The 12,517-nt window shown below is 42.1% G+C and overlaps 1 long non-coding RNA gene across 2 annotated transcripts in view; it reads left to right on the forward strand.

Annotated features, from left to right (window-relative positions):
• LOC309696498 overlaps nt 1–12,517 on the forward strand; it is a 31,724-nt gene that overhangs the window by 6,343 nt on the left and 12,864 nt on the right. The window lies entirely within an intron of this gene.

Raw genomic sequence — 12,517 nt, forward strand, 5'->3', positions numbered from 1 at the left:
AAGTGTTTTAAAATGATCGACTGACTTTTATTAATTCCTGTGTGGAAATTCGTTTGTTGCCTTTTCCCCATGTGAGAAGATCGCATTAGCTTCAGAGTTACATGGGCTACACATGGTGTGATTTACTGGCTTTCTCACAGTCACATGAGCAAGTTGGATGTCTGTAATTTGGTTGCTTGTTTGTGGTCAAATAACTATATCCATCCTCATTCCACATACATGAACACACACGCACACACACAGAGTCATGTAAATAATCACATTTATAATCCGCCTCACATTCAGATGACTGAAAGGTTGCATGACCCAACTATCATTCACGTGCCTCTAACCCATATTTTGTTATGGTGAGCTAGCCATTAGCACTTGCTGGGCTGTTCCCATATGCTGGGCCTCCACAGATCTATAATTCAGAGGTGGCAGATGTCCCCATGCAATATTCATGAGTGCCGTTCCAAGCCAGGCTAGCAAGCGAGCTTGCGGTAGAACCGTCACAAGGTCCCTGAATATAGATGGTGTGTTCGATGTTGACCCGCGAGTGCACCTTTCCCGCGACTCCTTCATGCAAATGTGCCACAATGAGATTCTCATAGACGGGGTTTTAGCAAGTCACTCTCTCAGAGAACCGATAGCATCATGGGGTTTGGAAGGGACATAGGTGTTGTGGTGATGGTCTTTGGTTATGTATGAATAATTGTAGGAGTCACGAAACAGTCTTTCTTAAAGGGGCACGCCATTGCTTTTAAGTGTCATTTCAGTTGTGAAAAAGTTGTGCTGGGTTTTGACACCAGTCCCATTAAGGTGTAGAGTCAGTCAACATATCAGTATTTTCTCTTAGCTCTTGTAGTATCCACCCTATAGCTGCAGATAGTTTTGTTTTTATTCATCATGGTTTTGGAGCAACCTTTACTGAGACTTCTGATCTCACTCATTATCCAGAAAGTAATCAGATTTTCTTCAGTGTCACTTTGTTGTTGACTTGGTTCGTGTATAGAAGCAAGAGTTAGAGACCATCTAAAGATGGAAATTGAAACCCCGTTGCTTTAAAATGAATGAGTAAAAATTGAAGTTGCTTCTACAAAGGTAAAAGCAAAATCAGATGTGAACATCTTCAAATAAGACTCAGAGACACCTGCTTCTAAGTGAGAAAACGTAGCATTTTATACTTTTGTTCCTCATTTATTCTTATTGCATGTGGGAATATAAAATACAGGTGCTGAGAAGGAGGCCGCATTTTGTGTGTACGTGCATGAGCACGAAGGGTCTATGTAAATCACACCTACATACCTGAAGAGACAGCAGCGCTGTGTGCTGATATCCTCAAAGAGTGGGAGATAAAACACACAGGCACCCAAGATCACAAGCCGCCGCCAGCTCCAAGCCTGGCCGGCGCTGAACCGGCAACTCGATACCTCCTCCGGAGCCCTGCGGAGGGGGAGTGGGTGTGGGAGAGAGGCTTCCATAAAGTCTGGTCGGCCGTAACCTGAGCTCCCAGCAGACAGCCACGGTGCCTCGCAGTCAGGCACGGAGGAGTGTGTGTTCGTGTGTGTGTGGGAGAGAGTGCGTGTGTTTTGAGATGGGATGGGTGACATGCTGCCACACGCTTGTTACCACGGTTGGGATCAGGCCTGTGTGCGTTTGTAGATTACAAATACTCTTAAACCACTCTGAAATTCCTGTTTCTGTGTCAATACATCGATTTCTTTTTAAAAATGTATTCATTTTCTTACAGCGACCCCTCTTCTCTGAAACTGATATAGACCATGAGATGATGGGACCTTTGTCACAGAGTCACTGAGCTTTTCTTCCCTTCAGGCTTCAGGCTTTTCTCCAATATCCTCCCTCTTTACCCTCAGTGAGCTTCCAACGTGACTGTCATCCAAAAGCATCTGAGATGTCAGTGAGCAGAAAACTACCGTCGGCTGCCATCTTGCTTGCTTTTGCTGCCAGAGTGCTGCCCTTTACAGATGTGAGCTCAGTGTTTGTGGTGCAGGAGCGTATTTGAGGTGAAGGAGAAGTAGTGCTTGGGGTGGGGGGAATAGAATGTGCTTGTCTCTGGGCTGGCAGAGGGACAGGAGCCTCTTGTGCTGTAGCGGTGGGTGAGGAGGTTAACTGAGCCACAGCAGAGCCAAGATGCTGCCTGGGATATTGACAGGTTGGAACCTGAGGGCTCCTGCAGGATAGGAACACACTGCCAGAGGCTTGGTTACCACCACTGCCTGCCTGCCTCGGAGGGAAGGAGGGGTGTTAGGAGAGTGGGCTAAAAGGAGGAGCAGGAGGAGGATAATTTGGAAAGTGTAGATATAAGACAAGAGTCTGAGATTTCTTCCTTCTACATGGATACAAAAAATTGGATTATAAGAAGGGCATGACTGGAGTGATATTTTTGCAGTCATTATTGTATTGATGAGAATTTTGCGTTTGTAGAGTAAAAAATCCCAAAAGCAAACGCTAAACTGCATGTAAAACCATTAAATTGATGTTCCTTTAAGGGCTTAATGATTCATACAGGCAAAAGCCCTCATTTGTTACTTTTCAATTACATTTCAATTGGAATAATATGAATTTTAATACATCGTTTTGTGAATCAATAGCACAACCAGATCACATCTCTGCTGAAGTAGCACTATTTTTTTGAATACTCGCCAAGTCCCAGAGATTGGAAAACAGAGTAAAATCTGTATTAAAGATTTGTTGTGGTTCCACCATCTTTGCGTAGCTCCGCTTTGCTGCTTTCACTCGGTAAGGAGCTGAGTTTATGGTCTGTGTGGTTCAGGGTCATTTGCCATGGTAACAGTGGACCAGGTCAGAAGGTGATTGGCTTAGCTGAGAAGGGTGCTGGCGGCTGTTTGTTGATTCTCTGATAGGGGTGACCTACCCCTGACCTCCACACAAATCAATACTGCCTCCTTAAACTTTCATTTGTCCTCATTTGGTCATGCTCACCCGCGCTTGGGAGCAATTAAAGTGTCTTTTTAAATCTAGAAAAAGCACGGCTTTACCGCAAACCGAATTTAGATGGAGACATCTTTATGCACTATTATTCATATATTGAAAGTTGCAATGTTACTGTACGCTTAAGAAGCTCTAAGAAAATATTGGTTTGCTTAGATTTGCTGTATGTCCGGGTTTTTACGTCTGTAGCGTAATCTAAAATAGAAATGGAAACTGGCCTGGCTCTTTTTTTTTTTTTTTTAAGCGTAGGCGAACAGGAGGTTAGTAAATTTCCAGTCACATGGTGATTTCACAGAATGATTTTGTGTTCTGTTTATAGAGAATTTGCATGGTACAGGGAGTCCCTCCAACGCAGGAAAGCCTTTGAGAAGCTCCTTCCTGTTTCTTTACCTCCTCTTCATTGCACTTTTGTTTCTTTCTCTCCTCTCACCCCCTCATTCTCACTTTCACCACCCGTAATCCCCGGTGTAGCCCACGAGGTTACAATGTTCCTCTGCACGGCAGCAGGGCTGTGTGGGCTCCTTGTTGTTTTTGTTTTTTTTCTTTTGTTTTTTGTTTTTTTCTTTTTTGCACATCTCACATGTATTTCTCCATTCTGGGTTCACCCTTTTCCACTCCCCCACAAAGGGAATCACCTCGCTGGAAGGCGTTTTTGTTAATTATGTGGGCAGTTACACTGAAACATTATAGTCATACACAGAGTGAGTGACATAACATGGTGTCATGACAGGTCAAAAATACAATCTGTGCCTCTGAGCTTGTTTGTGACCGTGTGTCAGACTCAAAGCTTCGATACTTTATTGCTGCATCAGTGTAACTGGCAGGAAATTGCCTCGGTTCAGCTTAAGGTACGAAACATAAACAGCATTAGATGTTTGCTTTACAGTGACGCACGCACCACTACTGCTGAGCAAATTCTCACTGCGGATTGGTTTCAAGAAAGTATTACTATGAGTTTCATATTGGGAACAAAAGGCTAAATAATTTCTTTTGTAAAGTCACTGTCCTGTTCTTCTAGCTCTTACTTCCATCATATTCGTGGTTTTAATATAGAACTGGCTGCTATTATTCATAGAAAAAGATACAGTGTTAAGTTTCATGAGATGAGTAATGTTTGCTTGTGATATAAATGTGTGATGGCATCAAAACATTTATTTGGAAATGCCACAGATTATTAATGTAACTCTGGCTATGATGTCATTACCCCTTCGTTTCTGTAACAGACGGTCTGAAGCCAGAGTACAGCCTCAAGCACTCTTGGCTCGTTTGAACATAGAGTAGACGTATGCGTCTGTGTGTGACCTACAGTGTATCATCTCAAGAGAGTTTTGCTGTCATGCTTGTTGGGAGGGGTGTGTGCGTCGTGGCCGTGGCTGCGTGGAGCAGCAGCAGCACAGGAAACGCGTCAAAGCACTGAGAGCTAACTGGAACCAGATGTTTGAGGCTACCGACCGGGGGATTCTTGCTGTGGAACAAGAGCGTCAGCGGGGGAAGTTCACTTCCCCTTCACTGCCTCGCTATCTTCTCTGTCTTGTATCTGAAGCTTTTCTTTTGTAGTCGTTTCCTTATTTATCAAAATTGCTCTGTGTTTCTGCAGTTTGTGGTTGAAACGGCTAAAAGAGCGTAAGAGATGAGCAAGATGACCAAGAAATTGACTTTCTGAGTACCCCACATATCGAGGGCAGTCACGTCTTCCAAAATTATGTGTAAACCTAAAATGAGAAGGTTCAAAGAGGATAGAAACTAGGGTTTGCATCAACAGATACTTAATTTATTCACATATTTGCATTTGAGCTACAGTATGTTGCAGTTATTGGGTTTGAACTGTAGATATCGCACAACTCTACTGATGCAGCCCAGTGCACTTTACTCGTTTTCTTTATACTGCCCTGCCTTATAGTAGTGGAAGATAGAGCTGCCCTGCTCTCTATGCCTGGGAGCATTGCCTGCTCTCCTCTGTTTCAGACTTGCAAACATACGGTCCACCTGTGCATTTAACCACACATCCATAAAAACTGAGAAATATAAACTTTTTATTTACTCGAGTATAACAATCATACATGGTACTCAATGATGACCAGTGCACTGCTGGTGCTTTAAGAGCACGACTCCAGCTTCTTTCCTGGTGTTGGTGGATTCCCTGATCCAGGCCACTGGATAAAAATGACAAACCAAATACACCCAAACACTGTCCTGTGGTGACAAGTGTTTGGTAATATTAACTGCCTATTGATAGAAGCCATAGCAATAACAGGCAAGATGCTGAAGCAGTCATAGAAGATAAGGTAAGATGACTCTATCAGTTTTTGGTCAGAGTGATTTTCTTTGTTGGTCGCAGGTGATTGGGCCCAGCCTGAAGGTCCCATAGCTGTGGTGCAGCTTTCGGGTGGCTGTTAGTCTTATCATCACACACGTGCGCCTGCACACAAACACACGCACGCACGCACACACACACACACATATACTCTCAGCGTCCCCTCTGACCCCGGCCGTTTCCTGCCCTTGGCTGATCTATTGGCTGATGCCTGCCCTGTGGCTGTAGAGGAAAAAGAGGAGGAGAGAAAGTGGCGCTTGTGGCCTGTCCCGGCGAATCGATATCCGTCTCGTATCCGTGAGCTGTGCCTGACCCCTGGCCGACCTTGCTCAGCATTGGCAGTTGGAGTTCGTGGTTTTTTCTTTTTCTTTTTTTTCGGTGGGGTCTGAAAATGCGGGAGGCACATTGACTTTTACCCCGTCGCTAATAAAGGTCTGGGGCTGCAGAAGAGTGTGAAAAGTCCTGAATTAAATGTGCTGGCCCGACGAGGCAGCAACGACGTGTCTGAAAAACACTGAAATAACAGGAAATATTTGGTGTGGCTGCTGTTAATTTCACATTTGGTCAGCTTTTTATATTTTTATATGACCTTTCTTTAACTAGGAAATCCCTGCATTGTTAAAAGTAACATCCTAGGGATTAGTGAGATGTGATTATTACATGGAGACAATGAATAATATCTCATTTTCATGCATGATGTGGATGTTAAGGCTAGCCAATGAATCGTCCTTACCTCCATGCCATGGTCTCAAGAATAAAAGAAAAAATGTAGTAAAAAGTTTTCAGTTTTTATTTAAAATTTTATGTGGATGACTCTGTGGTGCTCCTGGCTGAGATACTAAAAGCCTCTCGGATTGTGCGATTGTGTGTGTGCGTACGTGTGCATGCCTATATGTGCAAGACCCACACAAAACTTGTCTTGACATTAGTTTGCTCGTTGGACTCAGCCTTGCGTGCTGTTGGTGTGTGCTGATAGAGGCTCCAGCTAAGCGGGGCTGTGGGTGCTAGCCGCCGTCGGCACTAATTGAACCCTGCCGCTAAGGTAAGGGGGGGAGGAGGCTGTCAGTGAGAGAGAGGGAAAGAGAGAACGTGAAAAGAAAAAAGAAGGAAGAAAAAAAATAGCGAGGGCGAAGTGCCCCTGGGGGGTTGGGTCCCTGCCTGCCTGCCTGCCTGCCTGGCTGCCTTTCGTTCTCCAGCTCCTTCCCCCCTCCCCGTCTAAATAGCCGTGCCGGCGCTCCAGGGCTTCCTGTGCCTTATCTGCTGATAATTGGGCACTGGAGCTCCACAGCTCGCTTATGAAATATAGATTCCTGACGGAGGGGAAGGATTGGGGGGTAGAGGAGGAGGTAAGGTGGTGGAGAGAGTGTGCAGGCAGAGAAAAGCCCCTGGACGTATCAGAGAGTGTGGAGCCTTGTGGGCTCCGCTGTGTTGCTCTGGCTCATTTAGCAAACACAGCCCCAATAGTTAGGGCGAAGGCCTCTGTGCTGAGCAGCCCACACTGTCACAGACAATTGAAAGACAATGCTTTGTTCCTATTGTTCGTTGCACCCGCAGGGTTCAAAGAGCTATAAATTGCGGGGGTGAATTACTTTTTCTTTTTTTCTTTTTTTGGTGTGTGTAGTTTGTCGCGGAGCATGTGAAATCTTCTAAGCAATTTCAAACGTGTTGCAGAGAATTGGCCGATACGTAGCGCAGTGCTTGGTGTTTCACTGAATGTCTGCTGGAAATGGTTTGAATGAGTAGCCTGCCCAACTGCAGTTGCCATTTAACCATGTCCTGATGAGGGTATGTTATGAAACGCTATGTGTGCGAATGGGAAAGGATGTTATTTTCCTGCAGTGTAATCGGGATGCCATCTGCAGTCTCATGGGGGAATGTTATTAGATCACAACATGGAGATCAAATCCCAGAGAGAGAGAAAGGAGGGAATACTCTGCTGGGTGCTCGGCACAACATCCCATTTATCCAAGGCTGGTTTTGCTTTAGGCTTTGAGCAAGGTTGTTCATTTGGGGTTTCATTTTCTATGTGTTATCTAATCTTTTTTTTTTTTTTGGTGAAATATTTTGCTACCTCAATAGAAAAACAAAATTTCTTCTAGTAAAAAGGCATTTTAATGTGGCAGATGAGGTGAGTAGTAGTGTTTTTTACATTTCATTAGTGTAGTGGTTAACACATTAGCCTAACATGTGAAAAATCCCTAGTTTCAGATTGATAGGAAGCACAAATGCCTGGGAGGGTTGCGTCAGAAAGAACATCCAGCATAAAAGTCTGCCAAATCAAATGTGGGGATCCAGCTACTGTGACAACTCTTTGTGAATATGCTGAAAGCCGCTTGGTTGTGAACTTCCAGAAATGTCCAGAAAAGGCTCATGAATACACGATCCCTGTGGAGATCTTTAAGCAACAGCACAACACTGGTGTCTTCGTTCTATGTTGTTATTTATCTTCAGGTTCATTTAAAAGACACTCACACGCTGGCAGGTGTATGTTTGTCCCACTTACATGATGTGCAGTTGGATTAATAAATAAAGGACTACATGCCCTTTTCGGGTAGTGGACTGGAGTTTGGGATTTAAACATTTTCTGCATGAGTTTTGCGGCTTTGTAGCCAAATACAAGCTTTATAACAACAAATACATGAAGTTTTCTTGTACTCAGAGGGCAGTGACACGGACATTTTTTTAAAACAAGTTCTATACCACTGTGAATGTGAATGTATTATTATTTTAAAAACATCCTCACTTCTGAACTGTGGCCCAGAGGCGGAGAACCCAGTACGCTGAGTTAAGGCCTCCATCATCACATTGACCAAAGTTACCATGGGAACCAACACAGTGACTCACCTGTTACATGTTTTAGTCCCAAATCACCTTTATTTACGGGACACAAATATCCGCGCTGGGTTATGCATCGATCTTGGCACGGACATGCCCCGCTCCTTGTTCATTTCCCTTAGACCACTGGGGCCCTATTGGTCAATAGTAAATGCAACTCCCTACACTATGGGCCAGACAAATTCATTTCAATTACAATTAGCATGGAGGCCCAGCGGCTGATTTATAGCCTTGTTTTCCTTCCCGTGCATTCCCTCGCGCATTAATCACCCCCCCACGCTGGCCCATGTGATCCTCACTTCATCTACCTGCCAAGGCAGCCGCCTTGCCGTGCATTCCTGGATCTCTTTCCCTCCTCTTTCCATCTTGATCTCTTGTCCTCCTTTGCTCTGACTGCAGGGAGCAGTAGTTGTCCTTAACTTTCACCTGACAAACCAAAGAGCGAACCAACGCTTAACTTAGACCCAGGATTTCTGATTGGCGATCATTTATCATGCGCTATGGTTGTAAGGCAAAAGCAATTTAAAGTTGTGGTCTCCCCCATATTTAAAAAATATAAAATTACAACAGAACACCAAAAAGAGTGTGGTGTACAGTACTATGCAAAAGACTTGAACCTCATTTCTTTATATTTTGCTAGCAAAATGGGAAATGCGTGGAACGATTAAATTGAAATATGCAAACATACATATAAAAAGGTTTTTTTGGGTTTTTTTTTTTACAATTCTAACAAGCTTGAAAGTAAATATTTTAATATTTGGCATGACCACGTTTAACCTTGAACATAACTCTCTTAGATGAGCTTTCTTGTAATTTCTTTAATAGTTAAAGCATAATTCTCTAGGCTTGTTAAAGGAAATCCAAAGCTCTTCTTGAATTTTGGCTGTCTGCAGAGGATCCCCAAGTGCTTTAATAAGTAATGTAGGGGGCCAATCTGTGACTGATAGGAAAATAAACAATAACATACTGTCCAGGTAAGTTTTTACTACATTGGCGGTGTGTTTAAGATCATTGTAATGCTGAAGTTGCATAACAATGACTAATTTGAAACCAAAATTTTAAATTTGGAGTCATCACTCCATAAGAGCTTTTGTCACCAACTTCAAGCCCAGTTCTTGTGTAATTTTTCATACTTCAATCTTTTCTCCCAGTTTCCCTTTCTTAAGAATTGCTTCTTGGCATGAACCATGCCAACACTGGTTCATCCCTTGAGTTAGGGTCCTTTTTATGCTTGAATAATACAAGGGTCAGTTTTAGGTGGCTTAACAAACAGCAACCACAAAAACATTCCCCTGAGAATGGCTAGGTAGAAGAACTGGACTGAAAATGAGTAAAAATGCCGCTAATGCCCAAATAAGTACTTTGGAGGATGTTCAGAAAGCCTAGAGAACAGTCACTTAAGATAATTTTACATAATTATAAAATATTATTAATAACAATTTGAAAGTCTGGCTTCTTGGTACCGTATTATAGAAAAATAAAGGGGTGTCTCAAGACTTTATATAATTAGAAAAACTTGCATTTGAACTCCTAAGAACGCACAATATTTAAAAATCTCCAAACATGCAAGCAGGATACACACCCAGCTAGATCAAATCCTAGGTATTTACCCAACCTGTGCTTAGGATGAACATGCCTATTACATATTTATGGCATTCCAGTACTTCCTGCAGGCCAGAATCCAGGTTTGGAAGTTATCTGTCTTGACTGTGAAATGACGTGATAACCACAAAGCTCTCTCATCCTTCACTTGGCCATTTGGTTACCATCAGGCTGGGATTAAAAGGCCTGTTTTGAATAGTCTGGAAACTGTTTGGGACAGAGCAGCATTTCTCCAGCCTTTTTGTGCTGTGTGGAGGCTGAGTCATCCTTGCACAGACGTTTCCACTGGGATAATGTACCAATTCTTGGTGGCCATGCTCAGTCTTGTTTATACTGCACTGTCCGTGGCCCTGCGGATCTGGGCTCAGCTCGCTTGCTCCTAACATGCGTCGCCTTCTCGCCTCCTAACTCTATGACATTGTACCTCATATGTTTGTGTGGGTCAGATTGGGGGTAGTGCTAGTGACCAAAGCTGTGGTTCCTCTGTGGAAAGCCAGTGGACTCAAAGTGCCAATAAAAACAGAAGATGGTATGCTGTTCTGGGCAGACTAAACATCTGCTGGGACAACATCCTGTGTTGAGCTTCTGTGAAAGGTGGGTGGTGTTGTTTGAATTTACATGTACCTAGATAAAAATGGCTTCCACCTTCTCCAACAAAGTGGAAGTAAATGGAAAAAACCCCACAAAAACCCCTCTGGATATTTGTTATGTTCGATTCTGTTCTTTGGTCTAGACTGGACAGCAAACGCTGGGCATTGTTGAGGACAATATGGAACTTTTATTTACATTTTTATTTGTTATGTTTTTGCACCTTAATAGGATTAATTTAAAAAAAAAGGACTGCCTTTGTTTAAACTTGCAAGTTTGACCATATCAGTCTAAAATTTTAGCCTGTTTTAAAAAAAAGTTTCCATCACCTCAGATAAATGGAAATTGAGCCAAACTAGCATTTGGCTATTGGTATATTTAATCCTGTATTAAGAATTAATAAGAATTACATTTTTGGTTTTTATAGTTTAAAAACTTTCCAAAGCTTTATTGAATACTTGGAAGCCGATGACTATCCCTGTTTAAAATATATGAGCAAAATAAAACCGAGTGGCCTGAGTGAGAAACTTAAATGCATGTACTCAATGGCCCAAGCAATGCAGAAGCACACCATGAAGATAGAAGACTTTTTTGTTTTATTTATTTATTTTTGATAATTCATGTGACAGGATGACATCTGGAAATCTGTTGTGAAGTTCAAACTAACACTTCCATCAATGTTCTTGATGTCGTAATCCTAATTATTGCCCATAACAATGTCATTTTAAAATAATTATGAATACTTGATGGCTTTATAGCAACTGATCACACGCTCTAAAACAGTTACACTGTATAAACCTCAATCTTGATTTTGGGGGGAGGGGTGACAGCTTTGAGTCCCTAAGCTCTAACCCCTCTAAAAGATGGCTGCAGAGGAACCAGACTAAGAACCTAAATGAGAGACTTGCGTGCATTGTTTTGCTTGATGATTGTATTTGAGATTTTTTTTACTCTACAGGAAACCATTGAATAGTTAATATTTGTGTGATTTGCTCACTTTACAACAATCTACTGTGAACGTTAATCAGCATTAAAAAATTGTTGAACCAAATCCTCTGTGGAGTTCAGCAGATGGTAGTGGGAGGGTTTTTCCTGTTTTTAAAATGTCACGCTAAAACTTTTTTGTGCCTTTTTGTTGTTTCTAAATTTTAATAACAAGGCCATTTAAAGTGGGTAGCAATATACTGTGAGGTGAGGAATTTAAAAGCTAAGTGTCACTGGCACAGACTCGCATAAGCTCATGAGACACTTCATTAGTTACACCTTGCTAGTACTGAGTTCAACTCCCTTTTGCCTTCAGAACACACAATTCTTCGTGGCATTTATTCAACATTCTCACAGATTTTGGTCCATATTGACACAGTGGCATCACACAGTTGCTGGAGATCTGTCTGCAGTGCATCTTGCTATCAACCCAAAGCAGTCTGGCCATTCTCTTTTACACTGGATCATCCTCTGTAAACCCTAGAGATAGCTGTGTGAAGGAACTCTCAGTAGATCTGCAGCTTCTGAAATACTCAGACCAACCTCTCTGGCGCCAACAACCATGCTGCGTTCATTCTTCTTCATGTCTTTATGCCTAAATGCATGGATTTTCTGCATTGTGATTGGCTTATTTGCATTATTAAGCAGTTGAATGTGGTTGATCAAGAACTCTTGTTTCACGTTTTCAACCAGAAACGCTTCGTTCTGTGTGAATATCTTTACGTTTGTTAGTAACACAAGTGCGTGGGTTTGTTAGGAACAAATGCATTCAAATGCAAAACGGTACAGATCTGAATGTGAATCCTTGGACTGAGTTCTTGCAGTATTATATGCATTCATGCCACACATAATGAAAATGCCTACAGACAGTTATTTTTATTGATGTGAGCTATTCCCATGAAAGTTAGTTTTTAACGTTATTTTGTGACATATTGTGCAGTTTGTGTCCGCACAGTAATATAATGTTAGTGTTTAGGGTGGGGAGCTTATTTTATCAAATAAATAGAAATGCATTTTATGATTATGACTGGTTACAAGACAAGTAGATTTTTCCTTTTGTTTAATTTGTATGAGTATTGTGACAATAACAGAGTGGAATAAAGATGGAGTTGAACTCAACGTTCAGCTAAACATCAGTTTTGGTTTTCTCACATTCAGTTAAAAATGTGAAAGAAAAATCAGGTTCTTCAAGTTGCAGCTTATTACTCAAATATGTGTCTTGACTTTTTAATCTCCATT

The sequence above is a fragment of the Aulonocara stuartgranti genome (genome assembly GCF_965226115.1).
Source record: "Aulonocara stuartgranti genome assembly, chromosome: 20".
NCBI lineage: Eukaryota > Metazoa > Chordata > Actinopteri > Cichliformes > Cichlidae > Aulonocara > Aulonocara stuartgranti.